Below are 14,880 nucleotides of genomic sequence, written 5' to 3' on the forward strand. Positions count from 1 at the left end.
TTTCCCAAAGCAGGGTCTTCCTCACAGCAAAATTGGGACCCTGTTAATGTAAAGGTATAAACATCTTCATGAGGGTCCTTGAACAGGAGAGAATTCAGCACTGAATTGGGGCAAAGGTCAGCAGAGTCCAAGCTTTCCTGGACCAAAACCTCAAGGTTGGCATCATAACTCTACCCTCCACCTGGTGGCGGTGGGGGAGGTGGTCTTGGTTCCTGCAGGGGTAAAGGTATATTATTTTGAGTGTCCCTTGAGGAGCCAGGACCCTGCCCCAAGGCTGCACTATTGTTTCCTGTGTGCTTCTCCCTTAAAGCCATTAATTACTGGAGTTCTCTGATGGCTGAGTGAGTTAAGGACCCTGTATTGTCACTGCTGTGGTGTGGGTTTGATCCCTGGCCTAGGAACATCTGCGTGCCACAGGCATGACCAAAAAAATATTGTACTGATGATATGGAATCCGGGTTCTTGTTCACAGCAGTGGGAGAATGAACTCCGCTAACACACAGGCAGCAAGCAAGCAAAGTATTAAAGGAAAGCAAATAGCTTCCAGGACTGCTGGGAGCGGGGAGAAGCACCCCCTTTCTCTATTGTCCTGCAGGGGTTTTTATCTCTTAAAGATGGGGAGGCTACCAATGTGGGGTTCAGACAGAAAAATGTGTTTTTTTTTCTCCCATTGGCTTTGTTCAATTATCTATATCAGTTCTTGTCCAATAGGGTCTTAGGGGTGGAAATGTCCCGTAAGTCTCATGGTTTCTTTGTCCTTTCTTCCCGTAAACTGAGTCACAGGGGGTTAGGGATTAATGTCCATCCGGGTGTAGGTACACTCCCTATAGTAAACAAGGCCTGTGGGGATGTTACTCCCTGGAGCCCTTAAGCCACAAATATTAATAAATATCCATATCAAAAGAAGGTATCGGAGCCCTTGTTCCTACACTGAATACCTGAGTTAATATTCTGCCTCACTGAGTCATGTTCAAGGGCATGAATTGCAGCCAGGCTTAGATCACAAAACGCTTTAGGCCAAAATGAGTTCGTAGGTCAAGAAAGCCATTTCCTGGGAGTTCCCGTCGTGGCGCAGTGGTTAATGAATCCGACTAGGAACCATGAGGTTGCGGGTTCGGTCCCTGCCCTTGCTCAGTGGGTTAACGATCCGGCGTTGCCGTGCGCTGTGGTGTAGGTTGCAGACGTGGCTCGGATCCTGCGTTGCTGTGCCTCTGGCGTAGGCCGGTGGCTACAGCTCCGATTCAACCCCTAGCCTGGGATATGCCATATGCCGCGGGAGCGGCCCAAGAAATAGCAACAACAACAACAAAAGACAAAAGACAAAAAAAAAAAAAAAAAAAAAAAAAGAAAGCCATTTCCAATTCTCTTTCTCCAGGGACCCTAAAGGCTTTTGAGCCAAGGAATGACTTGACCTTTGTGCCTTATGAAACCCCCCTTAGACGGCCACTCTGCCCTATAATCTATTCCCTCACATTAGCCAAAGTGACCTTTCAGAAATAGGATCAGACCTACTCACTCATTCTCTTCCTCATGTTTTAAAGCCCTATTATTTCTCCTTTTGAGAGGCAAGAAAAAATGCACAACCTGAAAGTTGTGAGTTAACTTTTATTTGGAGTGAAATTAGGACTTAAGCCCAGGAGACAGCACCTCAGATAGCCCTGAGAAACTGAACTGCTCTGAGGCGGGGAGTGGGGAGCTAGGATATGTGAGAGTTTGCAACAAAGGGCAGGTAGTAGGAACAAAAGGTTTACAGATAACCAGGTTTACAGCAGATTTACAGAAAACCAGCTTCTATGGGAAGATGGAAGGTCTGGGCTCACTGGACTCACTCCTTTGATCTGTGCCTCAGCTGGGGGCCAGTCTTCTAGGTTTCTTCCCTGAGTTCCCTCAGGGCTTGCTGGTCCACTCTTGGGAGTGGCTGTTCTCACAGGTGACCTGATGTCTTTTGTTTTGCCTACTAACTGCAGCCCAGGAGGCAGTGTTTGGATAACTCTATTCTCCCAAAGAGGAAAGGGGACTATTGAGATATGTGATAAAGGTGAGCGGGAGGGGCTGCAGCCAGGCACAGACTTTACAGAAGTTTGCTGCTGGTCCCGTGAAGGTCACTACTAGTCACAGACCTCAGTCATCACTGAAGGATTTTAGATATGAGGAGATGTAAGAATCGGGCTCATAAAATCTCTTAAAAATATCTGACTATCTGAAGACCTGTTCTCCCAGTTTTCCCAGAGCACAGAGAGCCTCACCCACCCTGAGCTTTGAGCTTCGCTCAGGGGCTGCTGTGGGTGGGCAGCTGCAGTGGCTCGTATTTTACTCCACATGGAGGCTGATGGCACGTGCCAGGCTGCAGTTCACAATCTAAACTCCTACAGCACTTCAAGAAACTAAACTCTAAAAAGACTTCATCAAAATATGTAAGTCCACAACAACAACAACAACAACAACAAAAGACAAAAAAAAAAAAAAAAAAAAAAAAAGACCAAGGGAGTTCCCGTCCTGGCGCAGTGGTTAACGAATCCGACTAGGAACCATGAGGTTGCGGGTTCGGTCCCTGCCCTTGCTCAGTGGGTTAACGATTCGGCGTTGCCGTCAGCTGTGGTGTAGGTTGCAGACGCGGCTCGGATCCCGCGTTGCTGTGGCTCTGGCGTAGGCTGGTGGCCACAGCTCCGATTCAACCCCTAGCCTGGGAACCTCCATATGCCGCGGGAGCGGCCCAAGAAATAGCAACAACAACAACAACAACAACAAAAGACAAAAAAAAAAAAAAAAAAAAAAAAGTAAGTCCAAAAAGGAAATATGGTCATTTCAAACATTTTTTTTACCTGTAAAGCAGTGGGAGGACGTGAGAGGGTGTAGAATTCCTCTCCAGATTAATCCAATGCCAGGGAATTTTTGGGGTCATTCAGAAGTGATCTGCACATGCAAACAAGTGTCCTTATTTGATCTATCAAACCCTTGTCAGATAAAGATCTCCCTCCGGTAAATGGGAAAAAAAAAAAGTGTTATATTCCTCAAACTGGGTATCACAAAATAAACCAGTATGTGAAATATACTCTATTTCTTCCATACTGACTGTCCTCCTAGAACCCTACTTCGGGGAGATTCCTCCAAGAAATTCAATTTGATCTTTTTATATATAATCAGATTTGGTGGGTTTTATGTCTGAGCAAATTTTAAAAAACTTTTTGATTGATTTTTTATTTTATGGCCACGCCTGCGGCATATGGAAGTTCCTAAGCAGGGATTGAATCTGAACTTTTGCAACCAGTACCACAGCTGTGGCATTGCCAGATCTTTTACTTTTTTTTTTTTTTCCTCTTTTTGCCATTTCTTGGGCCGCTCCCACGGCATGTGGAGGTTCCCAGGCTAGGGGTCTAATCGGAGCTGTAGCTGCCGGCCTATACCAGAGCCATAGCAACTCAGGATCCAAATGGATGCTGAGCCACAGGAGAACTCCCCCAAATCAAATTTTTTTTTCTTTCTTTCTTTCTTTCTTTTTTGTCTTTTATGCCTTTTCTAGGGCCATTCCCACGGCATATGGAGGTTCCCAGGCTAGGGGTCTAATCAGAGCTGTAGCTGCCAGTCTACGCCAAAGCCACAGCAACGCAGGATCCGAGCCGCGTCTGCGACCTACACCACAGCTCACGGCAACGCCGGATCCTTAACCCACTGAGCAAGGCCAGGGGTCGAACCTGCAACCTCATGGTTCCAAGTCAGATTCTTTAACCACTGAGCCACGACAGGAACTCCTGCTTTTTTTTTTTTTTTTGACTCAGTGAATTTTATTATATTTATAGTTGTACACCCATCATCACAATCCAGTTTTACAGCATTTCCATCCATACCCCCAGCCCATCCCTCCCTCTGTCAACCTGTCTCCTTTGGGAACCAAAAGTTTTTCAAAGTCTGTGAGTCAGTATTTGTTCTGCAAAGAAGTTTATATTCCCAGGGTAGGGGTCAAATGGGAGCTACAGTTGCCAGCCTACACCATAGCCACAGCAACACCAGATCCTTAACCCACTGAATGAGGCCAGGTATTGAATCTGCATCCTCATGGATGCTAGTCAGATTCCTTAACCGCTGAGTGACGGGAATTCCTGTATGGTTTTTTTAGATTCCACATCTAAGTGATAGTATTTGATGTTAGTATCTCACTGTTTGACTAAGCTCTCTTAAGCATGATAATTTCTAGGTCCATCCATGTTGCTGCAAATGCCATCTTTCTTTCCTTTTAATAGCTGAGTAATATTCCATCCATTGTGTCTATGGACTACATCTTCTTTATCCACTCCTGTGGATGAACATTTAGGTTGTTTCCATGTCTTGGCTACAGTATAAGTGCTGCAGTGAATATTGGAGTACATGTATCTTTTTGAGTTATGGTTTTCTCTGGATAGATGCCAAGGAGTGAGATTGCTAGATCAAATGGTAGTTCTATTTTTAGTTTTTTGAGGAACCTCCATACTGTTTTCCGTAGTGGTTGCATAGGGATTGCATTGATTTGGTAGATTACCAACAGTGTAATAGGGTTCCTTTTTCTCCACACCCTCTCTAGCATTTATTGTTTGTGGACTCTTTGATGATGGCCATTCTGGCTGGTGTATGGTGGTACTTCATAGTGGTTTTGATGTGCATTTCTCTAATAATTAGTGATGCTGAACATCTTTTCATGTGTTTCTTGGCCATCTGTATGTCTTCTTTGGAGAATTGTATGTTTAGATCTTCTCCCCCCCTGTGGCCTACACCACAGCCACAGCAACGCAGGATCCTTAATCCACAGAGCGATGCCAGGGATGGAACCTGTGTCCTCATGGATGCTAGGATGTGATGGGAACTCCTTTTGCCCATTTTTTGATAGGGTTGTTTGTTTTTTTGGTATTGAGCTGTAGGAGATGTTTATCTGTTTTGGAGATTAATTCCTTCTCCGTCTCTTCATTTGCAAATATTTTCTCCCATTTGTATGTTGTCTTTATTTATTTATTTATTTATTTTTGCCTTTTAGGGCTGCACCCACGGCATATGGAGGTTCCCAGGGTAGGGATCTAATTGGAGCTATAGCCGCCGGCCTTCGCCAGAGCCATAGCAACTCCAGATCCTACACCACAGTTCACGGCAATGCTGTATCCTTTTTTTTTTTTTGTCTTTTTGCCTTTTCTGGGGCCGCTCCTGCAGCATATGGAGGTTCCCAGGCTAGGGGTCTAAGCAGAGCTGTAGCTGCTGGCCTACGCCAGAGCCACAGCAATGCAAGAGCCGAGCCGCTTCTGCAACCTACACCACAGCTCAGGACAGTGCCGGATCCTTAACCCACTGAGCAAGGCCAGGGATCGAACCCGCAACCTCATGGTTCCTCCTAGTCGGATTCTTTAACTACTGAGCCACGACAAGAACTCCATTGTCTTTACATTTTGTTTAGGGTTTCCTTTGCTGCGCAAAAACTTTTAAGTTTAATTAGGTCCCCTTTATTTTTATTTTTATTGTCATTATTCTAGGAGGTGGGTCTGAGAAGATACTGCTGTGGTTTATGTCAGAGTGTTCAGCCTATGTTTTCCTCTAAGAGTTTGATAGTATCTGGTCTTATGTTTAGGTCTTTAATCCATCTAGAGTTTTTTTTGTGTGTGTATGGTGTTAGGGAGTGTTCTTTTTTTTTTTTTTTTTTTTTGTCTTTTTGCCATTTCTTGGGCCGCTCACGCGGCATATGGAGGTTCCCAGGCTAGGGGTCTAATCGAAGCTATAGCTGCCAGCCTACGCCAGAGCCACAGCAACACCAAATCCAAGCCGCATCTGCGACCTACACCACAGCTCACGGCAACGCCGGATCGTTAACCCACTGAGCAAGGGCAGGGACCGAACCCGCAACCTCATGGTTCCTAGTCGGATTCGTTAACCACTGCTCCACGACAGGAACTCCCTGGAGTGTTCTAATTTCATTCTTTTACATGTAGCTATCCACTTTTCCCAGCACCACTTATTGAAGGACTGTCTTTTCTCTATTGTATTTTCTTGCCTCCTTTGTCATAGATTAGTTGACCATAGGTGCATGGGTTTAACTCTCGACTTTCTATCCTTTTCCACTGATCTATATTTCTGTTTTTGTGTCAATACCATACTGTTTTGATGACTCTAGCTTTGTAGAATTGTCTGAAGTCAGGAAGCCTGATTCCTTCAGCTCCATTTTTCTTTCTCAATATGGTTTTGGCTATTCAGGGTCTTTTTTGCTTCCAAACAAACTTTAAAATATTTTGTTCGAGTTCTGTGAAGAATGTGCTTGGTAATTTGATAGGGATTGCATTGACTCTGTAGATTGCCTTGAGTGGTATAGTCATTTTGAAAATATTTGTATCGTCTTTTTTTTTTTTTGTCTTTTTCTTTTATCTTTTTAGGGCCACGCTGGTGGCCTGTGGAGCTTCTCAGGCTAGGGTTCGAATCAGAGCTGTAGCTGCTGGACTACACCACAGCCACAGCAACATGAGATCTGAGCCCATTTCTGCAACCTACACCACAGCTCATGGCAACACTAGATCCTTAACCCACTGATTGAGGCCAGGGATTGAACTCGAAACCTCATGGTTTCTAGTCGGGTTGTTAACCACTGAGCCAAGACAGGGAACTCCTATTTTATTCTTTTTGATACAATGGTAAATGGGATTATTTCCCTAATTTCTCTCTCTGATCTTTCATTGTTAGTATAGAGAAATGCAGCTGATGTCTCTGTATTAATGTTGTATCCTGCAACCTTACGAAGTTCATTGATGAGCTCTAACAGTTTTCTGATATCAAATTCCAGATCCTTTAACCCATTGCACTGGGCCAGGAATGGAACCCAAACCTCCACAGCAACCTGAGGCGCTGTGGTTGTATTCTTAACCCACTGGGCCGCAGCAGGGGCTCTACGTCTGAGCAAATTTTGCTGGAATATTTCTAGGAGACACAACCCAGTAAAAATGATAAATATCATGGCACAGCAGAAACAAATCTGATAGGAATCATGAGGTTGAAGATTCGATCCCTGGCCTCGCTTAGTGGATCAAGGATCTGTCGTTGCCGTGAGCTGTGGTGTAGGTCACAGACATAGCTCGAATCTGGCTTTGCTGTGGCTGTGGCGCTGTGGCTGTGTGTAGGCTGGCGGCTACAGCTCTGATTAGCCCCCTAGCTTGGGAACCTCCACATGTCGCAGGTGTAGCCCTAAAAAGACAAAAAGACCAAAAAAAAAAAAAAAAAAAAAAAAAAAAAGGGCAAATAAATGTATTTTCTTTGTGAAACATAAAGGAGACAATTTCAGTATGCAGATACTTAATTTTGGTTGTGGGATGCTTTAAAATTTTGATAAACAGGATTAGGCAAAGTTATTAAGAACTAGACAGATCTGGAGTTCCCCATCGTGGCACAGCGGAAATGAATCCGACTAGGAACCATGAGGTTACAGGTTCGACCCCTGGCCTTTCTCAGTGGGTTAAGGAGCCAGTGTTGCTGTGAGCTATGGTGTAGGTTGCAGACACGGCTTGGATCTGGTATTGCTGTGGCTCTGGGATTGCCGGCAGCAATAGCTCAGATTAGACCCCTAGCCTGGGAACCTGCATATGCTGCGGGTGCGGCCCTAAAAAAGATAAAAGAAAAAAAAAAAAAAACTAGACAGATCTGTAAAGAATGACAGTTTCAAGATATATTATTAAAGGAAAAATTTGTTTGTTTTGGCTGCACCCACAGCATGCAGAAGTTCCCAGGCCAGGGGTCAAATCTTTGCCACATCAGTGACAATACAGGTGCCGGATTCTTAACCTCTAGACCACTAGGGAACTGCCATAGCCCTCTTTTATTGCCAAACTCTTGTTTCCTGACTGTTTCTCCTTCATTCCTGCATTCCTTCACTTCCCTTAAGATCGTTAATTACTGAGACATGTTCAAGGGCAGGTATTGTGGCCACGCTTAGATCACAAAATGCCTTAGGCCAAAAATTGCTTCTCTTATGTCAAGAATATCATGGCTGGGAGTTCCTGTCATGGCTTAGCAGTAACAAAGAACTAGTAGGTCAGGTTCAATCCCTGGCCTCACTCAGTGGGTTAAAGATCCAGCATTATCATGAGCTGTGGTATAGGTCACAAATGAGGCTCGGATCTGGTGTTGCCGTGGCTGTGGTGTAGGCCAGCATCTCCAGTTCAGCCCCTACTCTGGAAACTTCCATATGCTGCAGGTATGGCCCTAAAAAGACCAAAAAAAAAAAAAAAGTCATGGGTGTTCTCTTTCTCCAGGACCCCCTACCCTGTCTTCCTACCAAGTCCCTATCTCCTCCTGTGACCCCGTCCTGGCCCAGACTATCATAGATCCACCTTTAATGGATGTCATGGACTGCCATGCATAGTTAAATAAATCATATTTCGGGCCTGAACATCCAAGTGGCAGGTGCTAACAGAGGACAGGCAGTCCTAGTAGGACTTGATGTCGTTCAGGTGAAGGCTTCCCAGAGGATGTGACACTTAAGTGGATTCCTGAAATGAGAACAAGTCGCCCAAGCAGAGTGGGTCTGTGTTGGGATGGGAGTGGGTACTGAGGCCCCGGAGGACCCACCAGGTGGTTGGAACAGCTGGGGAGGTCATCTGAGCCTGGAAATGCCCAATGAGGTGGAGCTGGTGAGAGGAGGAGTAGGGCAGCTCCTTATGGGCGTGGTCAATAGCTCAAACTTTCCCTAACAGAAATGTGCAGGAGGGGCTGGTGGGATGTCAGCTGAGGAACAATGTGATCAGTTGAGTTGATCTGCATTTTTTACAGTTGACTTTCTAAAGGCTCTGAATAAAGAAAAGAATGTCAAGTAGCAGGATGGGAAAAGGGACTTCAGCTCAGGCCAGAGATAATGGTGCTTAATGCATGCAGACAGAGCAAGGGACAGAACTTACAATCAAAGTGTAGGATGGAAAGCCTGAACAGTGCCCCCAAATCCCTTCTACATTCCAGGTTGTTGGGGTTGTGTTTTTTTTTTTTTTTTTTTTGCTATCTAAGGGCTGCACTGGCAACAATGGAGGTTCCCAGGCTAGGGGGTGAATCGGAGCTGCAGCTGCCAGCCTACACCACAGCTCACGGCAACACCAGATCCTTAACCCACTGAGCGAGGCCAGGGATCGAACCCATGTCCTTGATACTAGTCAGGCCCACTACACTTGAGCCACAGTTTCCAGGTTTAATGTTTGAGATGACCAGGAAGCTAAGTCCCCTGTGGCAGCACAAACTCTTCAGTTCTGCACAGCTTATTTGTAGCAGGGCTTGGACTACAGGCCAGTTGTGCATTTCTCTCTTGCTACCTTTTTTCATGTTCCTCCTTATATCAAGTTTTTTAATTTTAAAAGAGCAGTGTTTTGCTAAGTGATGGATATGTAAACTTCATTACACTATTCTACCTTGATGTATTTTATTTATTTATTTATTTTTTGTCTTTTTGTCTCTTTTTTGTTGTTGTTGTTGTTATTGTTGCTATTTCTTGGGCCGCTCCCGCGGCATACGGAGGTTCCCAGGCTAGGGGTTGAATCGGAGCTGTAGCCACCGGCCTACGCCAGAGCCACAGCAACGCGGGATCCGAGCCGCATCTGCAACCTACACCACAGCTCACGGCAACGCCAGATCGTTAACCCACTGAGCAAGGGCAGGGACCGAACCCGCAACCTCATGGTTCCTAGTCGGATTCGTTAACCACTGCGCCACGACGGGAACTCCCTTTGATGTATTTTAAAAAGTTATAAGAAGCAGTTCTATAAAATGCAGTGCTACTAAAGCATGGATGCAGACTCAAGGCCTTTGAAAGAGTTGGCAAAGGAAACTGTTCAAGAATTTCCTGGGGCTCCAGGCTCTCGGTCTACCCAGCCTGGTAGACTCAGCTGAGTGGTGTTGGCTCAGATGGCCATGGTCATAGACAATGCCACATTGCTGGGCTCCGTGGCACGTAACTGGGGCAAGGCACAACCTCTCTGAATCTTCAGTAAAGCGGGAGTCCATACTGTTAAATGACAATAAAATTTAATAATGACTTTGATCCACGAATTGGGAAATACAGCGCCTCACAAACAGTGGAGATCTCTTCCCGAGTGATTTGGGGCAAGAGTGAGTTTTACAGAGCTTAGATGAGGCAGCAGAGACAGGGCACGATTTGCTAAGATGTGGGCAATTTCCTTATAAAGGTGGCAGGCCCTATTTGCCAAGGTGAGGTGAGCTGGTTAAAAGTGAGCCAGCGGATGGTGATCCCGTATGTTAGGATCCTGGACCCACGGCATTTCCTGGAGGTGCAGTCTGACTTAGGTTTAGATTTGTGACCTGGGCTGGGCCACTGGGGCAGCTTCCCATTTTCTGGGTCCCCATATTTGTATTATCTTTATCAATACTTTTTTTTTTCCTCTTTTTAGGGCCACACTCAAGGCATATGGAGGCTAGGGGTCAAATGGGAGCTACAGCTGCCGGCCTACACCACGACTACAGCAACGCCACATCCGAGCTCTGTCTGTGACCTACACCACAGCTCACAGCAGCGTCAGATCCTTAACCCAGTGAGAGAGGCCAGGGATCGAACTGCGTCCTCATGGATACTAGTCCAATTTGTTTCCAATGGCCACGACGGGAACTCCCTTTATCAGTACTTTGTATGCAGCAGATGTTGTGAGAGCGGAGGGTGTCCAGGTTGGTCCCACATTCCCTGATCACTAAACATTATTTTTTCTTAACACTTCCTTGAAATTGAGTAATCAATGTCACCACAGCTATCTACCTAAACCACCAAGAGTGACCACATAGTTGCCTATTTATGGTTTATGTGTTAAAAATAAACTTCAAGGAGTTCCCATCGTGGCTCAGTGGTTAATGAATCCAACTAAGAACCATGGGGTTGCAGGTTCGGTCCCTGGCCTTGCTCAGTGGGTTGGGGATCTGGCGTTGCCGTGAGCTGTGGTGTGGGTTGCAGACGAGGCTTGGATCACGCGTGGCTGTGGCTGTGGCGTAGGCCAGTGGCTACAGCTCCGATTCAACCCCTAGCCTGGGAACCTCCAAGTGCCTTGGGAGCAGCCCAAGAAATGGCAAAAAATATAAATAAATAAAATAAACTTCAAGAAGAAGAAGTATTTATTCATTTATTTATTGGCCACTCCCACAGCATGTGGAAATTCCCTGGCCAGGGATCAAAGCCACACCACAGCAGTGACCCAAGCCACAGCAGTGACAACACCAGATCCTTAACCCACTAAGCCACCAGGGAACTCCTGGATTTTAAAGACTTAGTAAGATAAAAAGAGGATAGACTATCTCCATAATTTTGTCATAAATATATACTGAATGAGAATATTTTGGTTGTATTGAGTAAATAGATACACTATTAAAATAAAAAAATAAATAAACTTTAAGAAGTTCTGGGTTTGTTTTTTTTTCATGTAAAGCTTGCATATAGAATACAAAGATAAGAGTTTATAGTTACAAAAATATTAGGTGGAAGGTGTGTGATTGGTGAGGTAATTCCATTGACTTTAAGTCTGAAATCTCTGGGCCTTGGAGGGTGGTGATTACAGTTAAAGGAATTCGCTTTAACTATTAGCTCTTTCTTTTCCAAAGTGGCTGGTGTGGCAGGCCTTCCTCAGGACTGTGATCAAGGAACCCTTCAAATAGTATCCTCTGTTTATCCTCGACTCAGTTTTTCTCTACTATGTGGATTTTTGGCACCGGGAAACATTCATTTGGTCATCTCCTGATTTTCACTGGTGAGGAAAGATTCAAAAAGGCAAATCTGACGCGTTGTGAGTACCAGGTAATTGTTGAATGAATGAAGCAAGTCATGGGAAAATTTGAGCGCAATTTAAATATTAACATTGTAGCATATGCATGATATGCATAATATAGAAATGCATATTCTAGAAAGTGAAAGTACTCTCTCATAAGCTCAGTCCACAAAATAATCCTCGTTAATATTTTGGAGTTCGAGTTGTGGCTCAGTGAAAATGAAGACTAGTATCCATGAGGATGCGATTTTGATCCCTGGCCTTGCTCAGGTTCAGGGATCTCATGTTGCCATGAGCTGTGGTGTAGGTCACAGATGAGGCTCAGATCCTGCATTGCTGTGACTGTAGTGTAGGCTGGCGGCTGTAGCTCCGATTCGACCCTTAGTCTGGGAACCTCCACATGCCAAAGCTGCAGCCCTAAAAAGCAAAAAACAAAAAACAAAAACAACCACTAACTTTACTGAACATTCTTATATGTCTGTACACACTGTGGGAGGTTTTGCTGGGTCAAAAGCCTTGTGTGTGTGTGTGTGTGTGTGTGTGTGTGTGTGTGTGTGTGTGTGTGTGTGTGTGTGTGTGTGTTTGGCAGTGCCTACTTATTCTCCAAAAAAAGTTGTAACAATTTTCATTCCCCCAAACATAGTGTTGTAAGATGTCCAGGATTATTTTATTTTACTTAAAAAATTCTTATTTTCAGGAGTTTCTCTTGTGGCTCAGTGGGTTAAGAGCTGATGATGTTTCTGTGAGGGAGCAGGTTCCATTCCTGGCCTGACTTGGCCAGTTAAGGATCTGGCATTGCCGTAAGCTGCGATTTGACCCTGAGCCTTCGAACTGCACTATGCCACAAATGTGGCCATAAAAAGAAAAAAAAAAATCTTATTTTCTAAATTATATAGATACAAATCCTTTTTAGAAGAGATGTGACAATCTGGGAGCATTCAAAGTAGAACATTAAAGTATTTCCCACCCTCCATCCAATTTGGGTGTTATTTTAGAATGAGATGATGATAAGGTAACTATAGTAACCTTCCCAAAGCAATTTTGGTTTACTATTTTTTCTTGTCTTTTTAGGGCCGCACCTGCGGCAGATGGAAGTTCCCAGGCTAGGGGTCGAATCAGAGCTGCAGCTGCCAGCCTACACCACAGCTTACAGCAACGCTGGATCCTTAACCCACCGAGCGAGGCCAGGGGAAGCTAGTCAGATTTGTTTCCACTGAGCCACGACGGGAACTCCGGTTTATTATTTTTCTTTTCCACCAGCGTATATAAACAGCCTATGTCACGCCTAAGAAATTCTATGAGAGACCTGCCTAGACCTACTAGGCCTCAGCTGCTTGCCTTACATGGAAAATGGTAACAATTTAACATTTTTCTGTTAAAAATATTTGGGTGTAATTTGTTTAACTTATCAGCTGTGGTTTCTCATTAATTGATGTGCATACTCAGGGTGTCTTATGAAATAAGAAAATCTAGTCTGTGTGTCATCTGTGTGGCTGCTCCCCCAGGCAAGCAGAAACTCCCCAGACCAGGATGGAACCCGAGCCACAGCAGTGACAGTGACAGATCACTAACCTGATAGTCCACCAGGGAACTCTGTTTTTTCAAAAAATATAATGACATTTAATAAAGGCTGGAGTTCCCTGGTGGCCTAGAGGTTAAGGATCTGGCATTGTCACTGCTGTGGTGTGGGTTCAAACCCTCAACCAGGAACTTCTGAATTGCTTGGACATGGCCAAAATAAAAATCAAAACTAGGAGTTCCCGTCATGACACAGCGAAACAAATCTAACTAGTAACCACAAGGTTGTGAGTTCAATCCCTGGCCTCGCTCAGTGGGTTAAGGATCTGGCGTTGCCATCAGCTGTGGTGTAGGTTGCAGACACGGTTCGGATCTGGTGTTGCTGTGGCTGTGGTATAGGCTAGCAGCTGTAGCTCTGATTCAGCCCCTAGCCTGGGAACCTCCATATGCCATGAGGACAAAAAAACAAAACAAAACAAAACAAAAAACCCAAAACGAAAACAAATAAATGCTAAATTTATGAATTATGTTGACATAATGTACTTGTCATCTTTTTATTAAACCTTTGTCAATTTGTCTTATAATTTTCAATTCCTCTAAATTTTCTTTTTTTTTTTTTTTTTGTCTTTTGTCTTGTTGTTGTTGTTGTTGTTGTTATTGTTGCCATTTCTTGGGCCGCTCCCGCAGCATATGGAGGTTCCCAGGCTAGGGGTTGAATCGGAGCTGTAGCCACCGGCCTACGCCAGAGCCACAGCAACGCGGGATCCGAGCCGCGTCTGCAACCTACACCACAGCTCACGGCAACACCGGATCATTAACCCACTGAGCAAGGGCAGGGACCGAACCCACAACCTCATGGTTCCTAGTCGGATTCGTTAACCACTGCGCCACGACGGGAACTCCTCCTCTAAATTTTCACAGGAATTTGTAGGGATGGCTGATGTAGCTTAGAAATGATCATACCAGAGCAGGACAGGATTCATGCTTTCTGCACAAAACTGTCTGACCCAGAAGTTCCTTCAGAAAAATACTGTGGGGCTTAGTTAGTCTGGATGAGGAATTTTCTGGAAGATACTATTGATTGGTGTCAGGGAGTGCAAGCAATGGAACAGGAAAATGACTTGGCTTTTTAGAGGTTTCCTATCAGCCTACAGCCCATGCCTATTTCATGGAGAAGAGATAAAGGAATGGCGTTTTCTGTAGAAAGATTGCTCCTCAGAAGAGTCAAAGCAGTGAAGTTGGGTAACACCTAAGGCCACTGGGTCTCCACAGGAACAACTGGTGCCTCAAGCACATTGCCAGATTTATCAAATAACATGATGTGATACAGTGTATAAATATTACATGTGGCAACCTAAACAGAGTATTTGCTGTTTACATGAAATTCATATTTAACTGGGTGACTATGTCAAGCGATCATATCCTCTAGGAGACTCTGCCAGTGCCTGGAGCCAGCTGGGCAGAAGGCAGGCTCCAGGCTGCCAGGAAACAAGGCCTGGGATGCTGGAGACACATAGCCTGCAAGGACAGTGCCCCCAGTGAGGGATTGTCTTGCCCAAAACGTCAGTGCTGAGAAACTCCTACCTTCGCTAACTCATTTATGAGGCACTTGTGGGACTGACCA

The 14,880-nt window shown here is 44.9% G+C and overlaps 1 protein-coding gene and 1 long non-coding RNA gene across 3 annotated transcripts in view; one reads left to right on the forward strand and one right to left on the reverse strand.

Annotated features, from left to right (window-relative positions):
- LOC100621006 (RE1-silencing transcription factor-like) overlaps nucleotides 1-14,880 on the forward strand; it is a 166,732-nt gene that overhangs the window by 125,943 nt on the left and 25,909 nt on the right. The window lies entirely within an intron of this gene.
- LOC110262108 overlaps nucleotides 1-14,880 on the reverse strand; it is a 29,189-nt gene that overhangs the window by 9,211 nt on the left and 5,098 nt on the right. Inside the window, exon 1 of one of the 2 annotated variants that reach the window (XR_002346680.1) lies at nucleotides 2,823-3,285. The exons of the other annotated variant lie outside the window; for it this stretch is intronic. This is a non-coding gene — a long non-coding RNA (uncharacterized LOC110262108). Of the gene's footprint in view, nucleotides 1-2,822; nucleotides 3,286-14,880 lie in introns of those variants that run through there. 2 annotated transcript variants of the gene reach the window in all.

Source organism: Sus scrofa, chromosome 8 (assembly GCF_000003025.6).
Source record: "Sus scrofa isolate TJ Tabasco breed Duroc chromosome 8, Sscrofa11.1, whole genome shotgun sequence".
In the NCBI taxonomy this organism is placed as follows: domain Eukaryota; kingdom Metazoa; phylum Chordata; class Mammalia; order Artiodactyla; family Suidae; genus Sus; species Sus scrofa.